The sequence below is a fragment of the Macrobrachium rosenbergii genome, chromosome 55, assembly GCF_040412425.1.
Source record: "Macrobrachium rosenbergii isolate ZJJX-2024 chromosome 55, ASM4041242v1, whole genome shotgun sequence".
Lineage (NCBI taxonomy): Eukaryota > Metazoa > Arthropoda > Malacostraca > Decapoda > Palaemonidae > Macrobrachium > Macrobrachium rosenbergii.
The window spans coordinates 10,750,186-10,771,043 of NC_089795.1; the positions used below are offsets into that span (position 1 = coordinate 10,750,186).

A 20,858-nucleotide genomic window follows, 5' to 3' on the forward strand; every position below is an offset into this window, starting at 1 on the left:
TAATTTTAAATGCAAATTAGATTGAAGTAAGTTGGCCATGAAGGCACAAAAATTGAAATATTTCATGCTTTAAGGAGTTCAGCACACAAGCAATCTAGCGCAGCAATATACTAGGACATAAATGACTTTACAACGAAGATATGTCAATTAAATACAGATAATGCTAAATGAAAGAATAAAATAAATGCGATGCAAAATCACAATATAAAAATACACGGGAAGCTAGGACATGGCCTCAGTTCGTGAGTCTGGGGAACAGTCATAGCTTATTGTAATTTTTCCATACAGCCACGTCTAGGCCACTCTGGAAGGCTACAGAGTTACAGCTACTGTACAGTACATGGCACTGTGCACTAGGGCACTAGTGAGAGCACATTTGCTCTTTTAATGTCTATCCTTTTCCCAAGCTTTTTGTCTGGTTCTATCTCTTTCCTCATCTCTGTCCCAGTCTTTAGACCAAGATCTTCTCCTCCATAGCCTAGAACCTAACCTGCAGTTGCAAGGCCAAAAGTAACTTCTGCATCTGACCGTAGTTTGTCCTGCAGGAGGGAAGGTTCCCTAGAGGGATCCTGGAAAGGGGTCTGTGGCGGAGGCTGAGTGGTATCCATGGTCAAGTATGACCATGAGCTCTTGGCAAAGTCACCTTTGGAACTGAGGCCTGGGATGATGGCCTGTGAACTTCCTTTGGCTGGCACTGGATAATCTAGGCTAGCTACTGCTTTGGCTGCTGCAACAACCGTGACAGTAGCTGTGCCTGTTACATCATCACTGGGTGTCTGTTCCCAAGGAGTGGTTTGGACCTGGGTGTTCAGGACAGTCCCCAAGGCTTCACCCTTGGCCGGAGATGTTTCAACCAGGCTCTCAGGCCTGTCTTCTTCCCTCAGCAGGTGTGGGTCATCTGCCAAGGCAGTGGCTGTGGCACTGACACTTTCCCATGATGTCTCATTCTTCTTTGGCTTTTCTGTCAGACTCCTCAGTAGGTACTGTATTTGGGCCTCCATCAAGAATGCTCTTGCTCAGGTGTTGGCACCAGCTTTGGCTCTGGCTCAAGGTTTGACTCAGGCTCTTGGCTCTGATGGCTCTGTGGTTCTGGTGCTGGTGCGGGCTCTGGCACAGGCTCTGGCTCTTGTCTGTAGCTCGACATCAGGCTTAGCCTGCAAAGCAGCGCCTGATGGAGGATTCGGAGTTGTATTAATTTGGTTGGGCACTGAAAATATAAAGAAAACATAAGAGAAGAAATCTGGTATGATAGCACTGAAAGAAACAATGCTGATCAGTAAGGTTAGACTAGGCACACTAGAATTAAGTGGCATTTATATGGTCAAATGATTTGTCCAACCTGGTTTGCCAACATATATTTGAAGTGAAATTTGACTGTGTGAATTGGGTGTTTGGTTGGCCAACGGCATTGACAAACTGTTTGAAGGAAGTCCAGCTTGGCCTGACTTTTGTGGGTGGGACTTAAGTTATCCACAAACATTTTGCTCGCGTGAACGATCGGCAAACATCAAACCCCATTAGCTATTTTGGTCATGTCTTGGAAAAACTGTCGGTGTTTCCCATCTCAAATATGAATATTGAGGAAAATAAAATAAAGAGGAATGAGATGGAAGTTTTTTGGAATTTATCCTTAAAAACAAAGAATATACACTTTTATGTTAAATCTAAAGAATATGCCAATAAGCTATCTAGAAACAAGGGCTTACCTCACTTCAGGAGGTATTAAAAGAACCAAGCTGCTGCTCACAGGACAAAATCTAAATCTGCTGCCTCATCCAATCTCATATAATTATGCCAGTCCTACGGCCATAATCACCAAATCGACAAGCAAGTTTGCATGAGAAATTTGGTCTCTTTTTAACAACCAGTCTTTTCTCCACTTAGACATTTTTTCTTTTTCCTTGGTGCCACTGCTAAACCAAAAGCAATAACATTGTCTCAGTCCAGAGGCACCTTTGCTTCCCAGCTGCACGACTGAGGTTGGATGTAAATTTGGTCTGACCGTGAGACACCTTTTCAAACCTATTAACAAACAACTTGGGCAAACTGTTTGACCATATAAATGCCCCTGTGAGGACAAGAAAGTTCAACTGGGTATTTATTTGTTTATTACCTGAACGCAGGTATACATGGTAGAGTGAGGACAGAAACGTGGTGTTCGACCTCCGAACCCCATGACTCGTACTCTGAGCAATTTGTGTTTGTTGACAGACAAATAAATGGCAATTTTGAAAGACGTAATAAATGTACAATGATGAAATACATATCGGCAGAAAGGCCAGAAAATTCCACACATGACTATTTACATGAGAGTCTTGACATATTAGGAAATGCAATGCATGACGTGATTGATGCGAAAATGAAGAGACGTCTGACGTCTTTACACCCCTTTAAACGATAGGAATAGGTTAAAAGGGGGAGTAAGATACAAAATGTTTGTGCTGTGAAGAAATAACTGAAAACTTAGAACATTTCTTGCTCTACTGCCCAGCATATATATAGTGACGTGTTTTTGGCGTAATTTATGTAAATATGTAGTAACTGTATATTATGAAAAATGCTACAACAAACGGTAAGGGGGGACCTTATTGCTGGAAAACCGGGTTTCTGGGTTGGGGGGGGGGGAATGGACACAAAGGTATAGGATGTCCATGACTTTCGTAATTCTCGTTTTACTGACCTGCCACTCTGCATACAAGAAGCGACAACATTCGGGAAGTCTACCTTACTTAGGTCGCTATGGTGTGACCTGGTTGAGGGGTGTGCAAAGACCCCCAACAGTCAGTGGTAAATCCAAGCAACGCCTCCACATGGACTATTACCTTGGAGATTGATTTTTCTTATACTTTTAGTGTTGCTGATGAAGGAGGTGGTGTTGTTTATTGTCAGTCAGTTATTATTAACCTCATATTTACCCAGTATGGTTGGGGACCCTTTGGGGACGGGGGTTTTGGGTGGGGGAAATCGTTGGAAAAAAGACTGGACCGTCATGTTCGTATGGAATGGTTCCATGCATTCGCAAGTCATTAGGGAGCCATGTGTTTAAGAAAGGATTGGTTAAGGAAACCTGTTATGAAAGGAACTATACTAACCTAATGTACCCAAGCCTAACCTTACCTAGCAGGCCATGTTACTTATCCAGGGGGCTCCACTTTTTACTAAAAGCTCCCCTATAACACTTCACATGCGCGCTAGCATTCCAGGATGGCCAGCATACAACTTCTGAGCTTAATTACAGGTTAATTACAGTTGACTGACAAAAAATAATAGCAAATTCTTGATAAGCAATCAAAATACTATAGGAAAAGTCAAATTCCAAAGTAATACCCTATGCAGAGCTATTGCTTAATTCTACCCAGTCGGTACTATTTTGGCCACTGTCTTAGTTAGAATGCTTGGGCTGTTCTTAGGCAAAGTTGACATTCAGACATGGTGAGGAGCCCTATCTTCCTCTTGCCAACAAGATTTTTTATTAGCTAATATATATATATACTACTTATTTGCTTTTACCCTTAACTAAGGAGCATTTACCTTAATCTACATATACATCAATGAACTTACCTTATTACTGGGAGGTGTCAGATCCATTTTCCGCAGGGGAGACCGGAGGTGGGTACAGGGTGGCGACAGCAGGCATGAACGTGTGAAACTGGGCTTTGTATACTGGGTATTTTCGGCGGAAGAGGTGATATGTTAGGTATCTGTTGAATGTGTTCCCTTCTGCCATATTTTGGTACATCAGCTATAGCGTCCCTCCAGCAACGTTCAGTGTTCTGGGTGATGCCCCAGTTTTTGGGCCCACAAAGTTTCGTGAGTGGTTCACAGTTTCGTGTGTGTACCCTCTAGTTGTAACTGGGAGTATGCCGGCCAACAATCACCTATTATCTTTGTTCCTGGCAATATCCACTTGTGTTTTCTGGGTACCGGGACCATAAACGTTTTTTGGAATCGAGCCCGAACCCCCCGAACACCCACAATCCTTCAGTATACCTCCCTTTGTTGTACTTTCTTTTGCCAAACTTGGCCTCATTTTTTTCTTCAATTTAGCCAGGACCACCTATTGGACTGCTAGTACTTTCAATGTTATGCAATACCACTTCCCGGCAAAAGTTGTACCAGTAATTTATGGTACCCTCACATACCCTGGTGGCATGTGTAACCTCTAGTTGAGTACAACGGCTAAGTTAAAAAAAGAACACAGTAGAACTTGCTCAGTAGGAAGGTGCACGTTCTCAAACCAAGTTCCTGTCAGCCCTGATACATTAAGGCGACATCTCACTCATTTACCAGCTGAATTCTGTATTACTTTGTCTCAATGGAATCTTATTTTTAGTTATTTTTAAAATATTAGGCAGCAAGGGCATTTATACATTAACTTTAACACTTTGTGCTGTGCTAAAAATTCAAGAGTTAGCTCACGATCCTTGGATATAACTGAAATATCGGCAATGCTTAATTCACAACCGAGGCAGAGATCCATTCAGTTCGCAGGCAAAAATCCAATGGACGAATTCAGAGCAAACTCGACAAAGCCAGCTGTAGCAGGCATAATCCTAGGCCTATGATTGGCTGGGCTGGATCAAATTTAAATCGGAGAATACTGTATGATAGGTCAATTAGAAAAAAACTGTGCATGTGCAGTAACCCCAACCTGGTTGGCACATGCATAAAAGCCTTTGACTCAACCTTCGAAATGCCTGTGACCGTAACAAGGTACTGTGGCCATCGGAAGAACTAGTGGAGAGCGACCTAGTGTGTCACCAGTAAACAACTACTTGGGACGTAAGAAAAATCTGGCTTGTAAGAAACTTGTGTGATCATGAAATTGTCTTTTTGAAGAAGTCGTCTTTTATAATGTTTTGCATGCAATGTGCCATTTTACCGAGATAGGCTGTGCAAGTATTGTAAAGCTTTATCAATTGTTTCATTTCATTTACATTTGTGTCATAGCACTTTAGTGCACGTAATGTTGTAGACAAACTTTCAATAATCCTACAGTTTAGGGGTCCATATTCACTGCTCCCTTGTGTTTGTTTGTTTAAGTTTTCATCCCTATTTTCAATTTCAACACATCTGCAAACAGAAGTATATTTGCTAAAAAACTGAGCAGTTTATCTGCTTACAGAAGCAGAGGTTGTAAAATAAACAAAGGGAGTAAAGCTCTGCACCTCACACGAATAGTGTAGTGTGCCTGCAACTGTGTTTGTGGAGCAAAGCGCTCAGGAACCAGGAACCAGGTAGGAACCTGGCACGGGCTCTTGCTCTTCAGCAGCCGCTTTTTGGTAAATCTGAAAAAATGATCAGTTTATGTGTTTACAGAAGTAGAGATTTACAATTTTCCCAGAATTCTGTGGGTCTGTATCCCCTAATACATGTTTTGTCTATTTACGTTCCCCCTTTATTCCCTTTGTGTTTTTACAATCTCTGCTTCTGTAATCAGATAAACTGTTCATTTTTTTTTTCATTGTTTTCCATGATTCATTAAATATTTGATAAATCTGTGTGCTGATCTTGACTTTACGTAATGCAGTGAATTTGGACCCCCAAACTGTAGGATTACCAAACTTTCTATCTATATGTCTGAAACTGGTTGGTAAATCTGTTTGTTACTGTCAGTGAATTTGGACCCCCAAACTGTAGGATTACCAAACTTTCTATCTATATGTCTGGAAACTGGTTGGCAAATCTGTTCGTTACTGTTACAATGTGCTCCATGACTTTGTCATAAAAAAAACTACTAAAAAAACCTTGAGGTTTCCAATAAATATTATTCAGTATATGTTAGAGGCTTCTGAGCTGCTACTGTAAGTCTTGTAGCTTTAAGAGGTGCAAAGGAAACGAGCAGGAAAAGTTATTGCTGCTTTATTGGTGACCCAGGCAGTTTATATAGTGGCAGACTGACGTCATGCCGCGGAATACAATGAGAACAAGGGTGACCTGAGGTCGATAATAATTAACAATAAATACAGTGAACGAATACACTTTGAGTTATACAAATGGACAGATATGGAGTTGAATACAATCTGATGCTTGCGAAAGAAGTATACATGATATACAAATTGGAGACAGGTAAATAATTATATACATAATTTAAATGATTGGATCTGCGTGACCCATCATGCCAGGTGTGACGAATTGGAGAGGCAAAGAAAATGGGACCTCACCATAGAGAACTCGCTCAGCAGAGACTTTACAAAGCTGCGGGGACAACTGTCCAGTTGGAGGGTGTGGTGTGGTGACGTCTGTGTCCTCCTCCAGGAGGGTGGGCTTGATGCAGTCTGCAGACACCCAGTCGTTCTTCCCATGAAGGGCGAGCAGGAACGCCTTGTTGTTCCTCTCCAGCACGCGGAAGGGCCCCCTGTAGGGCCTGGTCAGTGGCGGGCGGACGGCGTCATCCCTGACGAAGACGTGGGTGGTGGAGGACAAGCCGGGCGGCGTGAAGGTGACTGACCTGTCGGTATATGTCCGCTTGCAGGGGGCAAACTTGCCGACTATGTTGCGAAGCCTCTGGACAGATGGGTTGTGGCGGTCCTCTGTAACTAACTTGCCCGGGGCCACAAGGGGCTCGCCGTAGGTTTTCTCAGATGCGGACGGGTCGCCGTCGGCCCTTGGGGCGGTTCTCAGCTCGAGGAGGACCCACTGCAGCTGGTATTTCCAATCCTCAGCGGTGCAGCGGGCCGTGAGGGACACCATTCAGGGACCTGTGAAACCGCTCGACCAAGCCGTTGGCTGCAGGGTTGTAGGCCATGGTGGTGTGATGAGCTGTTCCCAGCAGTCGTGCCAGGGCGGACCACAATTCGGACAGGTTGTAATGTGGTCAGGGACGCCGAAGTGGCTGATCAAACTGGAGAGTAGGGCCTCAGCGTACGCGCTGGCAGTGGCTTCTTGCATTGGCGTGGCTTCGGGCCACCTTGTTGAGCGGTTGACCACCGTCAGGAGATATCTGGCCCTGCCTGATGGGGGAAGGGGCCTGACAATGTCGATGTGAACGTGGCCAAACCGCCACCCTGGCTGCGGGAACTCTCCTACTCCAGACTCGGTGTGACGCCCCACTTTGCTGGTTTGGCACTGCAGGCACTGCCTTGCCCAGGTCCTTGCGTCCTTCTGCACTCCGTGCCAGACAAACTTCTCTGACAGCAGCTTGGCCGTCGTCCTGCTGTAGGGGTGTGACATCCCGTGGATGACGTCGAATACCTGGCGGCGGTGGGAGGTGGGCACCAGGGGGCGGAGCTGGCTGGTACTGACGTCGCAAAGGAGATTTGGTTCCTCCGGGGGTGAGGGGCACGTCCCTCCACTTCAGGGATGTGATGGCGGTGCGGTAGGCTGGGGTCTCTGGGTCTGCGGCCTGCTCCCTGGCGAGGTCCTCGTAGTTGATCCCGAGCTGCACTGCGTTAAGCTTGAATCTGGAGAGGGCGTCTGCCACGGGGTTCTTCCTGCCGGGGAGGTACTTGACGGAGCAGGTGAACTCCACGATGGCCACGAGGTGTCACTGCTGCCTGGAAGACCATGCGTCCCCCTGCTTGGTGAAGGCGTGGACCAGCGGCTGGTGTTCCGTGTAGATTGTGAAGGGCGTGCCCTCCAGGAGGAACTTGAAGTGCTGGACTGCTCGGTATACTGCGCAGAGTTCCCTATCGAAGGTGCTGTAGCGGGCCTCTGCAGGGTTGAACTTCTTGCCGAAGAAGGCGATAGGCTGGGGAGTGCCGTTGACGACCTGCTCCAGGACAGCTCCACAGGCGATGCTGCTGGCGTCCATCGTCAGCTGGAGGGGAGCGGTGGGGTCCTGGTGGGCCAAGGCAGTTGCCTCAGCGAGGGCAGCCTTTGTCAGGGAGAAGGCCTGCTGCTGGCTGGGTCCCCACTCTAAGGATTTTGGTTGACCTTTCAGGGTTTCCATCAGGGGGGCCATGGTGTGTGCGATCCCGGGGATGAACCTCCTGTAGTAGTTCACCATCCCAAGGAACTCCTGGACAGCCTTGACGGAGGTGGGGATGGGAAACCTGGTGCCGGCTGCGACTTAAGATGTGAGCGGGCGGACACCATGTGGGGATATCTCGTGGCCCAGGAAGTCAGCTTTTTGGACGCCGAAGGTGCACTTGTCGAACCTTACGACGAGGCCGTTCTCCTGCAGACGCTGCAGGACTGCCCGGATGTGCCTCTGGTGCGCCTTGTGGGACCTGGAAAATATAAGGATATCATCCACATAGCAGACGCAGAAATTTCAGGTCCCCCAGGATGCTGTCCATGTGCTGCTGGAAAGTCGCCCCCGCATTCCTCAGGCCGCAGGTGGAGAAGGCGAAGACGTAGGACCCGAAAGGCGTGATGATGGTGGTCTTCAGGACATCCTCTGGCGCGACTGGTACCTGAAAATAAGATTTCAAGAGATCCAACTTAGAAAATATTTTGGCCCCGTGGAAGGAGGCTGTGAGATCCTCCATGTTCGGCAGGGTGTAATGGTCAGGTTCCGTTGCGAGGTTGAGCCGCCTGTATTCGCCGCAGGGTCTCCAGGAGCCGTCCGGTTTCTGCACCATGTGGAGAGGAGAGGCCCACGGGGTGGAGGCCTTCTTGGATATTCCCATCCGTTCTATTTCGGCGAAGGCGTTCTTGGCCTCCTGAAGCCACCGAGGGGGAAGCCTCCGGAACCTTGCGTGTGCAGGGGGGCCCCCCTTGTTTTTATGTGATGGTAGATGCCATGTTTAGCTGGGGCCCGGGGTACCTGGCGGAGCTCGGGCCTGAACACGTCAGGGAACTCCTTCAGCAGCTGTGAGTACTGGTGGGGGGCAATGGAGCAGATGGTGGGCGCCTTGGGTCCCGTTGCTAACGGAAGGGACTGGCAGGAGTTGGTGTCGAGGAGGCACTTCCGACTGACGTCGACTGCCAGCCCGAAGTGGGCAAGGAAATCCGCACCCAGGAGCGGGGTCCTTACGTCTGCGACGACGAAGCCCCAGGAAGGCAGCCGGGTCCGGTGCACGCTTGCAGTCCTCTCTGGATAGCGGGAAGATTGATCTAACGGCCCCAGTGTCGACCAACATCATCCTGCCGGAGATGGTGTCGCGGATGTAGAAGCCTACTGGCTCTGGGCCCCTGGGTTCTTCTGTTGCCATGGCAGCCTGTCCTGCTGGCTGCCGCCTCCCCCGTATTTTGGACGGGCGAATGAACACTGCGGCTGGCAGTTCCGGGCGTCCTTGCTGAACCGCTTGTGGTAGTGGCAAGGACCTGGGGGATTCCACCTGCTGTGAGGCGTTGGGCGCCTCCTGGTGACAGCGTTTACCTCCTGCTCTGCGCCCTCCTCCTGTTGGATGGCGCTGACGGGGATTGCGGGTGCTGGTGCCCGCTTCGTTGCTTTCACGGAGTTCGTTAGGTGCTGCGCTGTGTGGATCAGGACCTCGAGGGGCATGGCGTAGGACTCAGGGATTTGAGTGTGGACCTACGGGAGGAGCTGACGGAGGAGGAGCTCCTGCGACATGCTTATTTCGGGTTGTTTTCCACTGCCGTCGGTGTCGGGGAGGGTGAGGAGGTCCTGTATCATGCCCCATGACTCCATGACACTCTGATCCTGCCGTGGGCTGACGGCAAGGCCGAGGGCGCGGGCGGCCCGCTTGGCGACCGGCAGGGAGCGCGTCACGAGGAGGGACTTCTTCAGGAGGTGGTAGGTGAGGGGCCGTGCGGCGGACACCCATGGGACGAGTTTCCTGTAGATCTCCTCCGGCAGGGCATTGAGTACTGTGTCTGCTTGTAGCACCCCATCGTTGAGTTCCGCTAGCCTGAATTGACTCTCAACCCTGTACAGCCACGCTGGCAGGTTCCCCTGCATGAGAGGTGGTAGCTTTATGGTCAGGGCGCCCTTTGCTTGTCCTGCCGGGCAGGGGAGAGTGTGGGGAGCGGGCAGGGGTGTGGAGGAGTGCGAGAGCCTCGGCGCGGGGGCGGGCGTGTGTGATATGGGCGGGAGGTAGACATCCGAATCCGCGAGGTTAGCGGTTAACTGAATGAGGGAGGGGATGCCCGCATCCATGCTCGCTCTTGTCCTCTTAATTGGAGTGGGATACTCGCGTCAAAACGCACTTGGAAGCGCGCTGTGTGAGTCCGTTAATGACGCTGGTGATTCGCCAACGAGAGTCAGCACGCCCGAACGCTGGTTACAGCGCCGTTGTGAGGCCGTTAGGGAGGGGCGTGGGTAGTTCCTGGAGCCAAGACTGAGTCACCGTGTGAGTCTGCTAATGGCTGCAGGAACCACTCCGGGGTCACCACTTTAAGAGGTGCAAAAGAAACGAGCAAGAAAAGTTACTGCTGCTTTATTGGTGACCCAGGCGGTTTATATAGTGGCAGACTGACGTCACGCTGCGGAATACAATGAGAACAAGGGTGACCTGAGGTCTATAATAATTAATAAATACAGTGAACGAATACCTTTGAATTATACAAATGGACAGAAATGGAGTTGAATACAATCTGATGCCTGCGAAAGAAGAATGCATGATATACAAATTGGAGACAGGTAAATAATTATATACACAATTTAAATGATTAGATCTGCGTGACCCATCACCCCAGGTGTGACGAATTGTAGAGGCAAAGAAAATGGGACGTCACCATAGAAAACTCGCTCAGCAGAGACTTTACATAGCCATTGTCATTCTCTGCAATGAGTAGTGATAATATCCCTCCAGGCAAAAGATTTTCCTTTCACTTAGGAACGCTTGTTGTGGGGGATAAATGGAACGAAAGCAAAAAGAAATCAATCGTTTATCGATGAACGCCTGAAGCGTAGCGGGAGGCAGGAGGTCGATGTCCTCAGTCAGAATGTCTTTCCGTTACAAAAAAAAATGGCCATTTACCCCTAATTTAGATCACAGTGTTACCAAATGATGTTCCTACAACTTGTATAGGGGTAGAGTGCATTTCTGAGCTTGATCAGGGCGACACCAGCATTGAAAGAGGGAGAATGTGTTACTCCATTGAAGGTGGTGTGATATGGGATGCGGGCGGTCGAGATATGCCATTGGTGATGCTTAACACATTAAGGGAGACCCATAGTCACATAAAACACCAAATATTAAATGATTATAAATAAATTTTTCCACACAAACAAACCATTTTACTTTAGTGGCCTTAGTGAGGCTTGAACTGGATACTTACACAGACAGGCGTCCTATTTTTAAGCCTGAAAATGATGGGTTGAACTTTACGTGAGGTATACATTTACCACCATACTTTGTTTCATTAATTCTGTAAATATGACTTTCATCAGTAGAATTTGCTTAAAAGTAAGCATTACCAATCTCCATTTTCATCAGCACCCATTATTGTACATAGCAAGGATAGTGAGAAGGTTTCCAAAACGGAGATATGAAACCTTATTATATTACAAGAATTTATTGTAACATTGAGAATGTATGGTAATTAGAACATTAGAGAAAGATAGGGAACCCAATACTCAAACTAGCAAAACTCTTTTACTTTAATTATCAGCAGTATTGGTGATTTGCAGGTTAGTATATACTGTACTGGTATTTTATGCATTTTATAGACTTAGAAAATTATAATCCTATGCCAAATTGACCTTGAAATGAAAGAATCTTAGGCTAACTAGGCCTAAGGCTAATGTAACCAATCATAGTGTTTTGATTCCAAAGCTAGCCTCTACTTCTTCTTCTTCCCAGCTTGTTCCCATTTTTATATGGGGTTGCCGTGATGCCTTCTTTTGAAGGACTTTGATTTGGCTTTTGGGGTAGGCTTTGTAGTCCTGGTCGGCTGCCCTGCCTGACATCGCTTAGACCCCGGTATTGTGTACATGTATTGTACCAGTTCACCAGCGCTCCTTCTCCCAGCAGCGAGGAGTTGTTACGTGGTGAGGTCGACAATCGAGACGTGTGAGGTGTCTGTTATGTTTTTGAGACGTTGGAGTGGCTTTGTGTGTGTAATAGTCTGTAACAACCATTTGCTCTTAAGCAAACCTATCCTTTGATTACATACATAATCCCGGGGTGTCTACACGGATAGCAAAGTGTCCGCCTCTCTGACCGGTCGGCTGCGGATTTGAACCCGCGCCACAGACTTCTAAGAAGTCCAAGGCTGCTGCCTTAACCAACTCGGCCTTCGGGGCTCTGATTCCAAAGCTAGCCTAAGCCTACATAAACTTAGCCTAGGCTGTACAATATTTGCCAAAATCAAGACTTGAACATTACAGGGGGTATGGGTTGAAATCATGATTTCTGGTGGTGGGGTGAGTGGAATGCTGCTTGCCATAGTCTCCAGGACATTGTATATTCATTGTTACTGAGGAAAACATTAATGCCTGTATATTAATGTAAGCCCGATGCACTTCCTATATTTTGATAATGATCAGTTTCCTATATTTTGATAATGATCAGTTTCTTTATCTTGCAGATAATTCCTAACGCACCAACTGCAGACTTGGTTAGAGGTCCTAGGAAAATGAAGTTTAAGTAATCATCAAAAAGGAACTGTGTTTCTTGGTCTTGCTGGGAATGTGTTAGGACCACTGTCCATTTTATTTTTCTGTAAGTGTTTAAAAGATTATTTGTACGTTTATGAGTACTGTTGTTCATGTATGGTTTAAAGTATAACTCTGGAGGTTAGGAAGCTTCTGACTGTTTAAAAACCAAAGTCATTTGTTCCCACTAGGATACGAACCTTCGGCTGTTATATGGGAGTACAGGCAGTCCCTGAGTAATGATGACGATCCATTCCTACAGTTTGTTGTAGGTAAAAATCTGTCGTGAGTCAGAATAATAAGCAGTCGGCAGCGTAACGTCGGGTTGTTCCTACACGAATACAAACTTTCTGTCTTTACATTAGGATATTACTAGCAGCACAAGGTACAATGAACCCCCCATATTCGCGGGGGATGCGTACCGCAACCCCCCCCCCCGTGAATAGCTAAAATTCTCGAATAATTAAAACCCCTCTAAAATCACTTAGAACTGCCCATTTCGATAGTTTAAACACAAGGAAAACCCTGTAAAAATGTAATACCTGAGTATTTGAATAGTTTTATCACAAAAAGTGCATTTATTCATGAAAATTACAGTATATGAAAATACAGTAATTAGTGAATATTTCTTTGTGGAAAATGCCACGAATGGGCAAATTTTCTGCGAATAATGGGTAGATATGTTCCACAGGGAAACCCGCGAATGCGTGAGTCCACGAATCGTGAGAACGTGAATACAGGGGTTTACTGTACTGTAGTTAACTACCGATGATAGGGGTGGGAGCTCCGCCCACCTGTCGGTACACGCACTTTGCTTTCGGCCGCCGTCGAGTGTAGACGTCTCCTCAACGCAGCTGACCATTTGACTTACCATATTTTTGTTTTTGTTTGTGAATACTTGTGATATATGAGTGTAGTTGTTGTTTTGCTTATCTGAGCCTAGGGAGAGGAAACCGTGTGTCATGAAGCGTTGCCCTGGCACTGACAAACCCTGTGTTACTTCCTCTCCTCTCTTGAGATAGATCCTCATACCCTCTGCACTTTGTGCAGAAAACGTGTAACCAGTCTACCCCTTATTCTGAGTGTCGTGTCTGGTCGTCAAACAGTGGGCGCAATTTCCCAGGGGAAGGGAGAGAAGAGAGCTTCCCTGTGATGCCGAGGTTTCTCTCTGATTCCTTCCTACCCCAGCCAAACTTCCTCCTAAGGGAACGGTCTTCCCTTGATCGTCTCCGACTGCTTCGTCAGTAGACAGTTGGAGTAGGGGGTGGTGACCCAGTACGACTCTTCACCAGAGGGGGAGGAAATTCCCCCTTGGGGTGAAGAGAGAGTGCCCTTCTTAACCTAAGTTGTCTGGCAGGTGTGATGGAGCCCAGGGGGCTTAGGGAGTTATGGCCCTCCCTAGGCGTCCTGGGGGTGTCTTCCATGGAGGGATTGATCTCACACTTGAGTGCCTCTGGTTCCCCTCCAGTGACTGCTGCTTCTGAGACCATAACTATAGCTACTGTCACGATGTCTACCGTATCTAGGACCACCACTATGGCAGTGGTTCCCATGGTCCTGCCTCCTGTAGTGTGCCCCCAAGTGCTCATCTTGACTTCCTCCTATTGGGGGATATCCTTCTCCACTCCCTGTTCAAAAAGATCTGCTGTGACTGTAAGAAGAGGTCGAAGAGGAAGTCGCAAAGTGTCTTCATCATCTTCATCATCGTCTTCTTCTTGTCCCTACTCCTCCCTTTCTTCTTCCAGTGCTTGCAAGCGGAGGAAGAAGAAGGTTGCCTCTCCAAGCTGTAAGAAGGCCTGAAGGGCTTCTGACAGTCAGCCTTCTTCCACTGAAAAGGCTAAGGGATCTCTCGTTTGCTCTTTCAGTCTGTCTAAGGGCACGGGAACCGTTGCATAGTGTTCCACAAACCCCCATGCCACATGACCAACAGGTGCATGGGGTTCCACAGACACCCATGTCACCTTCCTGGGCCAATAAGTTCCTTCTACCACTGTGCAGGGGTCCACAGACCCCGTGACAACGGTACCAGTTCTTTCTACTGCTGCATGAGGTGCCATGGACCCGAGTGGCACTGGTACCATTCCTAGGAATTCAACTTCCCAGACCGATAAGGGTCCTTCTACCGCTGCACGGAGTTCCTTGGACCCCCGTTGCATCGTTACTGGTCCCAGGAAGTCACTTTCTCGGACCAGTAAGGGTCCTTCTACCTCTGCACAGGGTTCCACGGACCCCTGTGACACTGGTACAAGTCCTGGGAATTCACCTTCCCAGACCAATAAGGGTCCTTCTACCGCTCTGCGGGGTTTCACGGACCCGTGGCATCAGTACCAGTTCTGGGAAGTCAACTTCCCAGCCCGATATGGGTCCCCGGTCTATGGATCCAAGCCCGGCCCAACAAGAGAGAGAGTGTGCTCTGAGCATGCAGGCACTCCCGTAACCCCTGCAAATTCCTGCACAGGGACAGTGCCAAGATCTTGGAATGGTGATGCCAGTCTACTGGTCCGCTCTCTTGGGGAGACGAAGAGGATGTCCCCCATCCAGTCTTCTGTTGTAGAGGGCCCCAACCCCCCTCGACTTGGGACCACCTTGACGTGGCGAGGGGGCTCTTGAACCCCAGGAATCTGTTTCTTGATTTAAGTCCAAGAGTCTCATATATGATTATATACTGTATATCTTTGGATTAATTTTTGTGGAATTTTCCACTTTTGCTAAAATTTATTGGACCTGATAACCATCAACTACCCAATGATGTTTGGACCTGAGAGATATCAGATTGATAGCTCAAGGGCGAAACTATTTTTTAGGGCTGGGCCACGGATTCACGGGGGCTCTGGTTCTGGGGATAGTACTCTCAGCATTCTATCTGGTTTGCCCAAACCATGATTAGCGTGGGGTTGATTGTATTCTTGTAATACTCTCGGTCCTAGCAAGTGGGTTTGGCTTGCACTTGGGCCACTCAAATCATGTTGTGCCATCCCCTGTGGGGTGAGGTTAGGGGGTGAACATTTGGGAGTCGGTTCTCACTGGTGTCATTGGTGGAAGAACAAACTCCATGAAAGGCAGATGATATCTTTTTAAGGTTTTCAGGTTTAATTTTTTTCCTCCAATCCTATGAGTAGTAATTATAGAGATTCAAGTACCCCTGGGCCCTTTGATGGTACCATCTCGGCACAGTTGGCGACTGCTGCTCCAGTGCAGAGCAAATCTTCCGGTATGGAAATGGATGATTCTCTGGATAATCCAGATAATCAAAATCAGGGTGGTATTAGAACTTTAATACCGCATAAAACACCCAAAAAGAGTAAATATCAACATGACCCAACTATGACTCACTTCGACTCCCTCTTTGGGAGTGGAAGTTGGTCAAGGTTTCTAACCATGGAAGCTGACCAAAATATTTCAGCTTTGAAATGAGAAAATTATTTATTAAATAGGCATCCAGCGGCAGAATTGCCGTTGAGACAAATAAAGGAGAAGGCTTGGCTTATAGAGGCCACAACAAAAAGTCAGTCCGAAGACTATTTGTCCTTAAAAAATATAGATAACATCAACGTAAAAGTGGAGAAACACGATACTATGAACAACATTCAGGTTCCGTTGTACTTCCTGAAAATAGCAACGAACCAGTCGAAAAGAAAATGCTATTTGACTCTCACAAAGAGATGCCCTAAGGTCCAGGATTGTGAAGTATATGTTGTAGCAAGTGAAAAAGTAATAAACAAATATTAAAAATAGCAAAAATAAAATTTGAGGGTGAAGATCTACCACAAAAAAATATAAATTTTAGGCCAAACAGAGAGTTAAGACCCTCTGTCCCAAAGCCATTACAGTGTCAGAATTGCAGTAAGTATAGGCACACAAAGAAAGATTGTAGAAATGCACCGGTATGCACTTATTGTGGCTCTACTGAACATACCACACAGTGGAAGTGCAATGAACCGAAGTGTGTAAAGTGTGGGCAGAATCATCATGCAAGATCCAAAGAATGGATGTATCACATACACAATACAGAATTAAAAATGTTACAAGAAAGAACAGGGATGTCTATAAAAGAGGCTAAATGAGAATTGAAAGTGAGAGGAATTCGAGATCCTGCTAAGAAACTTACATATTCTTCGATAACAAAAACCAGTAATGAAACAAAAACACATACAGATAGAAGTAATAAAACGCAGTTAAATAAATCTCAAGACATTAATGCTTTACAGAAGAACACAAAGATGGTAAAGAATCAAGAAAGAGGTACAAAGGATATGGATAACATTTTATCAGATTCATTTGAAATTCTAATGCAAATAGGAACACAAGGAGATACTACTCTAGAAGTAACAGAGGAAAGTTGTGAAGGACTGGAAAGTAAAGGTAAAAAGAGATCTTTGGAGAGAACTAATATTAGAGCAACATCGGTTAAATCAAAGACAAAGGATATGAAGAAGGAAAAAAAAAGCTGAGAATATACCTTTATCTCCTAAAATAATAGTAAATATCAGATATCCAAAACACTGAAGGAGTGGGAGAGAAGCATACCATAGCTAACAATGATCATGTCAAGGGAGAAGGGATTACTCCGTCACCAATAATTGGTACAAGAGCAAATGAAACGAGAAATGTACATGAAAACACATGTGGACGTAATGACACATGAAAAAGGTTGCATGTGCATTGAGCACTTAATATATTATAAAGAAAACCAAATGAATGGCGTGAGTAAATTATTAGAAAAATCCAAGTTGATAATACAAAAAAGAAAGCAAAACTCGACCTCTATAACAAAATATTTTCAGTAGTTATATTACACAATGGAATGTAAATGGTCTGCAGACCAGATTACACCTAGGAGAAATACAGCGATTACTAAAAGAATATGAATCAATGATATTATGTTACAACATGTCAACAAAACTGTATCAGCAATAGGTAATACACCTTAGCAGCTACTGTACATATATCAGCTCTTCGTTGGGTGAGCCGGTAGAGCTGCGGACTGTCACTCGATGGGCCGGAGTTCAATTCCCCCCGGCCGGCTGATGAAGAGTTAGAGGAATTTATTTCTGGTGATAGAAATTCATTTCTCGCTCTGTGGTTCGGATTCCACAATAAGCTGTAGGTCCCGTTGCTAAGTAACCAGTTGGTTCTTAGCCACGTGAGATAAGTCTAATCCTTCGGGCCAGCCCTAGGAGAGCTGTTAATCAGCCCAGTGGTCTGGTAAAACTAGGGTATACTTAACTTTTACTGTCCATCTAGAGAAGAAGAAGGAAATTTAGGTACAGCCATATATGTACATAAAGGAGTTTATGACAGAGTATCAGTAAACAGTACTGACTTACAAATCAGGTATTAAAATCCGAATAAAAAATGATAATCATGTAATTTGTAATTTATACAACCAACCTAATAAAAATTATGACATTGATAAACTTAAAGAATTACTTAACAGTGCCGAGGAACATACATTAATAGTGGGTGATTTTACTGTTCACAAACCAGTATGGGACTGTAATTGTACAAACTCAAATAGAGCAGGAAGTACAACAGAAGAATTCATAGATTCAAATGGCATGTGCTGTATAAATGATTACAAAATCAGCACATTTTTCAAAAACACATGGAACATTGTCCTCAGTAGACTTAACTCTATGTACAACAAGCATAGTAGACAGATTGGATTGGAATGCAATTGATGGCTTGCATACCAGTGATCATTTCCCAATATTAATTTCATTATTACAAAATAATCCTGCCTAGCATGTCCCTCAATATAACATTTATAAAGCAGATTGGGAACTATATTAATTCCACACTAGGAATAACCCACCATTTGAGTATATACAAGATCACAAGGAAACAAATAGATTTCTTGTTGATTTCATTAAAAATGCTGCTGTCAAAGTAATAGCAAAATCAAAATGTTACCCAACAAACACAAAGTCCCATGGTGGTCTGAAAAACTAACAGAATTAATAAAAATAAAACAACTAAATTGGAAGATGATTAGATAACTTGAATAGAAAATTTAGTAAAATAAATAAAACATTACTGTTATTAGAAGAAAATTGACAAAAACTGACTATATTGTTATTAAAAATTGATACATTGAAGCCTCCATATAACAAAATATCTGCAAAATTTAAAAAAGTAATTCAAGGAACTCATTTCATGGAGGAAATATGTATCAGATCTCTCTAATAATACTGCCATACAAAAAATATGGGAAAAATTCAGGAAAATAAATGGTACCCATGTTGAACAACCTAGACTTGCCATATCAAAAGATGGGAAAAGAATACTTGGTCTGAAAGAAATAAGTAATGTAATAGGAGAAAACTTAGCAAAAATCAGTAGTAATAACAATTTAGATGAAGACTTCTGCACAAAGAAAAATAGTATAGAGTTAATAACAATAAATTTTGAAACAATAGAAGATATGAATTATAATAGAAGATTTAATATGGAATAGTTGGAATCTGCTCTGTTGAACACCAATAAATCTGCCCCTGGAGGTGACAACATTTGTTTTTAAATGATCTGCCACTTAGCACCTTTGGCAGAGTCATACTTATTACAGTTTTATAATCACTTATGGCTTCGAAATTTATTTCCTGATGAATGGTGTAAAGCTATATTTATTACTATCCCAAACCTGGAAAGGATCCCAGTAATGCAAACAGTTACAGACCAATTTCTTTAAAAAGTTGTTTATGGAAATTACTAGAGAAAATGGTAAATGCTCAACTAACATGGCACATTTGAGAAAATAAAATTTTGACTCCCTCTCAATTTGGGTCACAATGTAACAGATCTACATTGGATTCTCTGTCTAACTTGGAAGACCACATATGAAGAGGATATGCACGAAAACAAATCACTATAGCTGTCTTTTTTGACACTGAAAAGGCATATGATACTACATGGAGATATGCAATATTAAAAACGTTACATAAAAACGGCATATGTGGACATTTACCCAAGTTTATCCAAAACTTTATGACAAATTGCACTTTTGAGGTGAGAATTGATAATTTATTGTCAAGTTCATTTCCACTTGAAAATGGTGTTCCACAAGGAAGTGTCCGTAGTGACAAACTGTTACTTTAGCAATGAATGATATCAGTAAAAATCTACCTGTTGGAATTAAAAGTAACTTGTATATGGATGATTTTGTCTTATATTATTCAGCATCTCAAATAAAACATGCAGAACGAATCATTAATAAAAGCAAAATAAAAATAGATGAATGGGCCTCATATGTAAGGTTTAAATTTTCCACAGATAAAACTCAAGCAATCATGTTTTATAAAAATAAAAAGTGGAAAAAAGGTGAAGAAATAGATTTAAAGATCAAAAATCATAGTATACCAATTAGCCAAACAGCAAAATTTTTGGGATTAGTGTTTGATACTCACTTGTACTGGAAAGCTCACATAGCATACATGATATCAAAATGTAAGAGAGCATTAAACCTAATTAAAAAACTATCGAACACTACTTGGGGAGCCGATGGCCATACCCTTACTGTACTGTGTAAATCAACAGTGCTGTCTGTCATTGATTATGGGAGCGAAATATATGGTACAGCATCAGAGCTAGAAAATTGTTTGAATCGCTGCACATAAATATGCAATTACCTTTAACAGTAAAATTATCTCCTCCTTGGACAATGAATAAAATGTGAATTTGTGCACACCTAAAATACTTATCAAAAAGTTATTAATATACCCCCAGAACACCATAGACAATGTACAGTAGAACATATACAGTAATCCGAAAAGGTTCACATTACACAATACAGGCAGTCCCCGGTTTACGACGGGTCCGGCTTACAACGTTCCAAGGTTACAACGCTTTTAAAATATATTCATCAGAAATTATTTCCCTGTTTACGATACATGTTCCGGGGTTATGACGCGCACGCCGATGCGACGGAAGAAATATGGCTCCAAAACGGCAGAATAATAAAAACTTGGAGGTTTTTTCTTTATGAAAAACTCACTAAAAATGCAGTTTACATCGTTTTCAACACACCCAAAGCATTAAAAGTAAGGTTTTCTTAGGGTTTTTGACGATTTTCGACGATTTTTCGGTTTACGACGATTTTTGGTTTACGACGCGTCGGAAAAATGGAACCCCCGTCGTAAACTGGGGACTGCCTGTATACACAGACGGATCTAAATCACAGTGCGGAGTGGAATATGCTGCAGTATCCCAAGACAAAACGTATCAGTTCTCTCTATCCGATAATGCCTCAGTATTTACAGCTGAGTTATGTGCAATAGCATCAGTCATAAACATAATTAAAGAAGCCTCATTTAATAATTTTGTGGTTTATGGTGATAGAAGTGCTACAGATGCCACTTGAAGTTACAATCCAAAAAATAATATAATACAACTAATTAAGTTTTCACTCCATATA

General features: G+C 44.3%; 1 long non-coding RNA gene across 1 annotated transcript in view; it reads left to right on the forward strand.

The window, feature by feature from the left end:
* The window catches only part of LOC136835915 (uncharacterized), a 58,455-nt gene that overhangs the window by 13,756 nt on the left and 23,841 nt on the right, over positions 1-20,858 (forward strand). The window contains exon 2 of the long non-coding RNA XR_010852295.1: positions 12,382-12,515. This is a non-coding gene — a long non-coding RNA (uncharacterized lncRNA). The remainder of the gene's footprint in view (positions 1-12,381; positions 12,516-20,858) is intronic.